At 35.0% G+C, this 8,537-nt stretch overlaps 1 pseudogene; it reads right to left on the bottom strand.

Moving 5' to 3' along the window:
- Window positions 1-831: 831 nt before the first annotated feature.
- On the bottom strand, window positions 832-7,162 carry LOC140856173 (probable UDP-glucosyl transferase 73B6; annotated as a pseudogene).
- Between the last annotated feature and the right edge of the window lie 1,375 nt (window positions 7,163-8,537).

Here is an 8,537-nt window from a genome sequence, read left to right as displayed (position 1 = left end):
TTATTAAGTAAAATCTCACATAAATAACTTGATTATGAGATATCGTTAGTATTGTGATGCATGGAAGATCGTATGTTGCTCAATAACATATTTGTCATCATTATTCATACTGTTGATTATTTAATAATAAGCATGCATTGTATATCTTACAGAGCAATTAAGTATTTTTAACATGGATACACATCAGTTTTTCAATTATCAAATCTAAAATAAAATTTTATTAAAGATTTTTGAAATATTTTAAAATTAAAATGAAGATGATTATGTTAGGTTGGGCCAAGTGAGAGAATATTGAAATTTATTCAATTAAGTCCCATCCGGATGTAGCCCATACTAATATGCATCGAGATTTATTTTAATTGATTTAATTGACTAAAGATAAGCCCTCAATAAACTAATAAGGATATATTTGATGATTATTGTGATAAAATTAATTCTCGTGGAATCTTGGTGGATAATGTTAATCTTCTAATTCTATGAATAATTCAGATATTATTTTTAATGGATGAGGTATAATTTTTGTGAACTTGATTTTCAACTTATTTTCTGTAGATTGATTTGAGAGGCTGATGGAAAAAATCTACGATGACTTTATTTTTATATAAATTTTATTATTTTTTAAAATTCTGATACCCACATCGTTTTACATGGGCTTGGCGACCCCATCCATGGTTCCGATCGAGATGTCCGTGGAAGTAAAAGGCGAGAGCTTTGGGAACATTTGTTTTGTTCATGGGGAGAAGACCGAAGGGAGGAAGCCCTGAGTGGGCCTCATGGAGGCATAATCCTTTTTTTTTGTCCACCACCCCATACGTCAACCATGGCTAGCATTTAATAGAAAGCACGTTGATGTAAAGAATTTTTAGTGGCTTTGTCTACGTCAGACGACAAGAAGTCAACCCAATAATTTCTCCAACCGCGCTCATGCACCGTCTTCTTCCGGTCCTTCTTCTTCGCCACGAGCTCGTCGATCAGGCCGCAGAGATCACGGTGGGCCGACCCGCCCTCCACAACCGCTGCCCTCGCCATCGCTGCGTACTCCTTGGCCCACCGCCTCGCGCTCTCCCCGTTGGCGCCTGGCTCCATGAATCCGGACACCGCCCTCCCGATCGCCTCCCCAGGCACCACCACCTTCTCCTCCGCCAGCGTGCTCCGGAACCCGTCCCTGACCCTCTTCCCCACCCCCATCACCTCCACCACCAGCCGCTCGTTGATGAACTGCTCGAAGACCAGCGGCCATGTCAGCATCGGCACACCGGCGGCCGCCGCCTCCAGCACGGAGTTCCATCCGCAATGGGTCAGGAAGGCCCCCACCGCCTTGTGCTCGAGAATCGCCACCTGCGGGGCCCAGCCTCTCACCACCAGTCCCCTCTCTCCCACCCCTCCGGCGTCCACTCTTCCGTCTTGGCGGCATCCTCGGTGGTTCCCCTCACCGCCCAGAGGAACGCCTTTCCCGACGCCTCCAGCCCCACCGCCATCTCCCGGAGCTGCTCCGCCGTGAAGTGGCACCAGCTCCCGAAGCAAACGAACACCACCGACCCCTCTTCCTTGGTGTCCAGCCACTTGAGGCACCGGTTCCTGCCCTCCGCCCCCGTCCCCCCGCCGCCCCGCTCCGCGGCGCCCTCCCGGTATGACAGCGCGACGGGACCCACGAACCATGCCCGCTTGCAGTCCACCTTCCGGAAGTGGTCGCAATACTCGGGCTCAAGCTCGTGGAAGGTGTTCACCACCACACCGTAGCTTTCCATCTGCAACTCCTTCAACCGGTCCCACTGTTCCGTGAGGGGTCCGGCGACTGGATAAACCCCGGCAGCTCCGACTTGGGGATCTTGATCGGTGGGCCCGGAAAGTCAGGGACCGCGATCTCTCGACTTCTCGAATCTTGTATCGAATCTTGTGAAGGTTGTTCATGGCTAAGGAGGGGAAGACGCCGATGACGTGGAAGATGATACGGGGGATGCCGAGGTCGGCGTCGATGGTGGTGGTCCACCCGAAGTAGATGTAGACGATGACGGCGTCGGGGCGGTGATGGCGCAGGAGCTGGTCGTGGGTGTCGATGGCCTCACCGACGCGGCAGGCCTCGGAGGGGGTTACGGTGTTGAAGTTTTCGACGCCGGGGGACAGGCCGACGGAAGGGAATGGATAGAGGAGGAGGCGGACGGGGCGGCCGTCGGCGGCGGAGCGGTCGAGGGTGGGGCGGATGAGGGCAGCGTTGGCGGGGGTGAGGACCATGGTGGGCTCCACGCCAGGGCGAGCGGCAAAGAGGCGGGCGAGGTCGGTCATGGGGATAATGTGTCCCGAGGCGAAGAAGGGGATGAAGAAAACCCGGAGCTTGCTTGCTTCTTCCAAGGAGACACGACGAGAAAGGGAAAGCAGATGGTTTGCAAGAGAGTGCGGCGGACCTTTAATGGTTGTTAGCCGTTCACCATGGACCTTCTAATGGTTAGTTGTCTCTCGAACCAGTAATTTCCTATCAATCACGACAGCTGTGAGTCATGGACACAAAACGTATACAATGCGCAGGACAGCCGTGAATCACCGATATATATGATATATATATAGTTTAAAATAAATTATAATATTTTTTTCGAAGTATAAAATAATTACAGATTTTTAATTAATATTTATAAAAATATACAGTTAACTAATTTTTATCATGTGTAAGTGTATGACACGTAACATTCTATTAATATCTTTCTGTGAAATAAATTAATGATCTTGTTAGCAACATCATTATCTAATTTATTTAAATTTTAAAATATTTTATATTTTTATTTTGATAATTTTTATTTTTTATATTAAAAATTTTTATATTTGATCAGAAGGTTATATCTATATTTTTAAAATATTGAATGATTATATAATTATTTCAAATATTAAGGGATTAGGATAATTTAATTTTTCTTTTTTCTTTTGTTTTGAGCATGCTTACCTTGTTGAAATATGATAAAATTTACCTTCTACTCATATATGTTTTTGAATAATGTACTCTTTCTCAAATATAATAAATATCATGAAAATCGATCATTTTAGTTGATATATGTTTGATATCAAAAAAAAATTATAAATTAAAAAATAGCTAGATTGAAAAAAAATCTATTCAATTCACACAATATAAAATTGTTAGGGATTTTATTTGAATAAGAAAATAAGATATAATATAGAATATCATAATCAATTATTATTTTTTAAATAAAAATATAATTAGTTACATATATATTTTTTAAAATCATCCATATTATTTACATAACTTGAAATAATATCTTCATTATCAAATGTGATAATATTTATCGTATTACCATTTATCTACTTTCTTTGTATATTTCTTTTCTTCATAATTCTATCAGTGATAGTACTTTTCTTTTAATTATCTTTGGCATATAAAAAGTGAAGCATTATCAAATATTACAATAAAATATATAAATAATAATGATTCATAACCAACATATTGAGAAAAATAACTCACATTAGAAGATCCTCCATTTCTATTTCTTCTAAATTCTGCAAATCCATCGTTGAAAGATACTTTAAGAACAATGTAGTTTTGCCATCCTTCGATCAGATCATATTCATCAATATTAATTCAAAATTTATAGGTTTTCTCTGTAATCTTTCTGATCTCTAATGGAGTGCCAGGATCAATATCTTTCAATATTAAAAAATATACAGCTTTATATACCAACTAATTAATGCAACAAATAAAATATAAAATATAGGTTGCATATACATGGTTCATGCATAGTTGCTTGGCAAACTTGCCAATTGATTTATTAAGTAATCTTATATCATGGTTGTGTAAGAAAATATCATTAAAAAGAAAATTATGGTGGAAGTGTAGATAATGACAAATCATTTTCCTACCCTCAAAATATATTATTTAAAAAATTCAAACAAAAAAGAACAGCCTTTACAACTTTAAAATTTATAGATATCTGGTTTGAGCTGTTCCTTATAAGATAAATCTAAAACCTGCATTTGCCGTACATGTCAAAATGTCAAAAATTAAAAGATGGATGAGGGGTTTGCATGCAAAAGTGCAGAGCACAAGAGTGTGAACGTTAGCCATATTGCACCTCATTTTTCATTTCTTGAGATCCAATACGCATGAAGACTCTCCAATCTTTTTTTTAAAAAAAATTAACTAATTCATTATCACTAATTCTCTTCGACTCCACTTGGAAGATAACATCCAATCTTGCAAGGGATTTTGATTTCTTTGTTCCTCTTCTTCTATGACAAATCCCCTCTCTTATTATCATATCCTTGCAATATTTAGCTATCATTTGCTATTTCTTCTTGATAATAAAACAAAAAATCTTCTCAATCATCTATTCCATGTTCCTAAATCATTTACTAGAGTTAGAGGATCTTTGATGGTCCACATCTATCTACACTTTGACTGCAGGTGTTATTCACAGGTTCATGATTAAATAAGTACTGGATGGCAGTTAGGTTGATATGGATTATATGGATTCGGCATCACTAAATATTAAAATATATTGTTATCTACAAATAAATACTCGGAAGCATTGAGAAGCAAGTCACCGCATGACAATGTATTAAAATATATGGTGGATGAAGTATCCTTACAGCGAACGGATGCAATGCCTCCATTTAATATGTAAATATATAGCGGCATATAATCCGTACGGTATGTGGGATACTTTTTATTTAAAAAATATATTTATTTTTAAAATATTATTTTATTAATTATATAATTATTTGAAAATTAATATATTTTATAAATATATAAAATATTTATTTTATTAATAAATTTTTTTATTGAAGTTTAATAAAAAATAGATTTATATTTTATTTATATAAAAAATAATTTTTATATTTTTATATTTTTATTCTGCAATCATCTAAGCATGGCACAGAATTTAGAATATATGTTTTAGGATGAACGTATGTTAGTCTTGGAATTGATTTTAATGATGTCAAAAAAGTTTAAGTATAAATTAGAATTATTAATGATACTTTGGGAGTGGTTATAGAATTCTTTATAATACTTAAAAGTTAATATAATTTGAGAGAAAATTTTATTTACTAATTTCATGTTCTCAAGTCAAAAACTTAAGTTTTGGAAATAAAAAAACTAAGTTTAGTACGAAAAGAATTTGATAAAAAAAATCTAGCCTAAAAAGATTTTTCAATAATTTAAATATTAAGTTTGAGAAGATAAAACTAATTTAGAGTATGTTTGATAAAGAAAGTCATTTAAAATTAAAAAAATTAATTTTGACATACATGGCATGCCTTTGAGTCAATCAAGAAAGAAGTTTCGTCGATTTATTCTTGGTTCATGAGAAAGATAGAAAAAGATAAAATTCAGATGATCTTCCTTAGCCCATTAAATTTTTATATGAGCCAGTCAAGATAGGATCAAAATTAACTCATCTATCGGGATAGTCGACTCAGTCTCAGACTCTACATGAAGATAGCAGATTAAAAATTTTAAAAATTTTCCTAAGCCGATCATGAAACAATATAGTTGAAGAAGACTGAAGCTTAGTTGATTCACAAGAATGGGATAGCTAACTCAGTCTCAAAGATAGAAGAATACAAAAAATAGTAAAAATTTACAAGTTCTCTGAGTCGATCTAAAAAATCAATTAATTGACTAAGATATGAAAGTTAGCCGACTAAGATGATATTTGAGCCGACTTAGTCTTAGATAGATAGAATAGATAAAAATGAGAAAAATTTGTATCACTATAAGAAACAAGGTTTTTGCAACTGAATTATTTGCTATGAAAATACTTTTGTCATAAATACCTATATTTACGATGAAAAAATATTTTCGTTATGAATAATATATTATTTGCAATGAAAATATTTTTTGACATAAATAATAGAGTATTTATGATGAAAAAAATATTTTCATCATAAATATAAATAATTTATGATTAAAAATTTTCATCATAAATAATTAATAAAAAATTAAAAATTTAAAAAAAATAAATGACAAATTGTTTACAACGAAAATTTTTAGTTGCGAATAAGCTATATTTACAATGAAAATTTATTTTTCATCATAAATATTAAATTATTTCTAACGAAAATTTTTTATTGTAAATAATCAATGAAAAATTAAAAATTTTAAAAAAAATAAATGACAGATTATTTGTAATAAAAATATTTCGTTGTAAATAATTTTATTTGTGACATAAAATTTATTTTCATCGTAAATACTAATTTATTTACGATAAAAAATTTTCATAGTAAATAATCGATGAAAAATTAAAAAAATTTAAAAAATAAATGATAGATTATTTACAATAAAATTTTTTTTCTATCGATTTTTATTCTGCTTCTCTTTCTCTGCCGACTTTTGCCTCTCTATTGTACCAACATTCTTTTCAACCAGCCGTAAAGTCCGTATTTGCAACTCTTCAAACTTTTTCTTCCACTCATCCCATTCATCTACTATCTTTCTCTTTTTGTACTAACTCTCAAATTTTAAAAATTTTTGGACCGTCAGGCTTATTCGAAAAAAAAAATGCAACTCTTCAAACTTCTTCTTCCACTCATCCCATTCATCTACTATCTTTCTCTTTTTGTACTAACTCCTAAATTTTAAAAATTTTTGGACCGTCAGGCTTATTCGAAAAAAAAATATCAATTCGAGTACGGCAAAAGTCGAGGAGGATGAATCGTTGATGAATGCTATATTTCTACCATTAATGTCCAATTATTTATGATAAAAATTTTTGGATCAATCTAATTGGCTTGATTCAGATTGGATCACGGGTCAATCCGGCTCATTTATACTTCGAAGATCGCGAGCATCGAATGACATGCATCCCATATTACATCAAACATCGTGCATACCACTTCATATGGAACAATCCAAAAATTATTAAAAATTTTTTACTCTCTACATCATATCAGAATTTTCATCGTCTCTATTCATAATTATAATATAGATGACGTGCATGTACGCCTATTGATATTGACGGTCGACCTGCAGTGCCGTGTGCCCACCGCAGGAATCCATGCTCCATTTTCATGAATCCTTGAGGCGTCGATTACCCGCTGCTACGAACAAAAGGTAGCGAAGAGAAATCCCGATGTGGTGAGAGTATGAGGCGATTTGTCCCCCCTGATGTGGAATTAGAACAAAAGGTAGTGGGGACTGAGGAAGAATAAGTAGCGTCATGGACGTGGAAAAGAACTGAGGCGTCCTCGTTGCATGTGCCTTATTCTACAGCCTGGCTTTAGAAGAGAGGAGGCAGGGCATGTGAGTCTTGTAATTTTATTTACTAATATATATATATATATATATATATATAGTTCATTTATCTCCCTCTCCAAAAATTTCTCTCTCTTCAAATATATCTGCTTTTCATATTGTTTTCTTCTCACAGCTCTCCATTGCAGAATTTCTTGTATTTGGTGTTTTTCCTATTATCATGAGCTGGCCGATTTTTGAATTATGACTTTTATTTTTTTTTTTTAAATTCTTTATATGGTTGAAGATGGAGAACAGAAAGATCTAGTTTAGAAATATAATATGAGCTTAAAAATAACCATCAATATCAATTTGGCCATTTCTACCAAAAAAATGTCAGTTTGGCCATATATCGGTTTGGCATGCTGCTTTCTTTTGTTCGGCCTATTGGAGTCGAGAGAGGTTATTATTGAGGATAATTCCTCTTTCAATACCCATCTTCTTGTAGAAGAAGACTCTTCTTGCTCTTGTCAACTTTTGACTTCTTATTCTGACTGAGCTTTGAAGCCCCAGCATGCTGCACCTTTTTCTTATTTTTTTTTCTTTCCTTTCTAAAAAAGGCAATGCCTATAAGAAGAACCACCTGCCATATTCATCGGCTCCTTTTGAAGCTGGTTATCCTTCTCGAAGGTCTGCAATAATCCTAGCAAGCCATGGTAGTTTACTGCAGGCTTAGTCATTCTGTAATGACGAAGAAAGGATAGATAGGACTTGGATAAAGAATTTAGGATCGCATCCTTTCCTAGCTACTCATGCAAGAAAAATCTGAGTTCGCTCAGATGCTCGATCATGTACAATACATGATCAATGATTGACGCCTCTTCTCTCATCCATGTATTGAGGATAGCACAAGATGTTTTGTGCCTCTTAATGTCATCAGGAGTGTCAAAGGACTCGTTCAACATTTGAAGGATATCCTCTGATTGAGATCCTCAAATTTATAATTGAACTTGTCATTCATAGCTACCCTCATAATGCAACACACAGTGACTCGATCATTGAGTCACTTATGGTAGGTATCTCTGACTACACCACTAGTGTTCGGAGCGGACTCCTAAGGTGCTGGATCTATAAGTACATACAAGATCCTCTTATGCTCCAACACAATCTTGAGCTTTTAATACCAACTATCGAAATTAGATTTGATGAGCTTGTGGTTATCTTGTGCTTATCCAATAGTGAGCGGAGCGATAAAATATTAGCCATTGCTGAAAGAAAAAATAAGACCATATTAGTATATGAATTATTCAATTCCAAAGATTGAACTTTAATCTAAAGATTCTTTCACTATTTTATATGAATT

This window comes from Elaeis guineensis, chromosome 3 (assembly GCF_000442705.2).
Source record: "Elaeis guineensis isolate ETL-2024a chromosome 3, EG11, whole genome shotgun sequence".
Taxonomy (NCBI): Eukaryota; Viridiplantae; Streptophyta; class Magnoliopsida; order Arecales; family Arecaceae; genus Elaeis; species Elaeis guineensis.
Note: the sequence above shows the minus strand (reverse complement) of the source record. Positions and strands in the feature narration are given on the sequence as shown.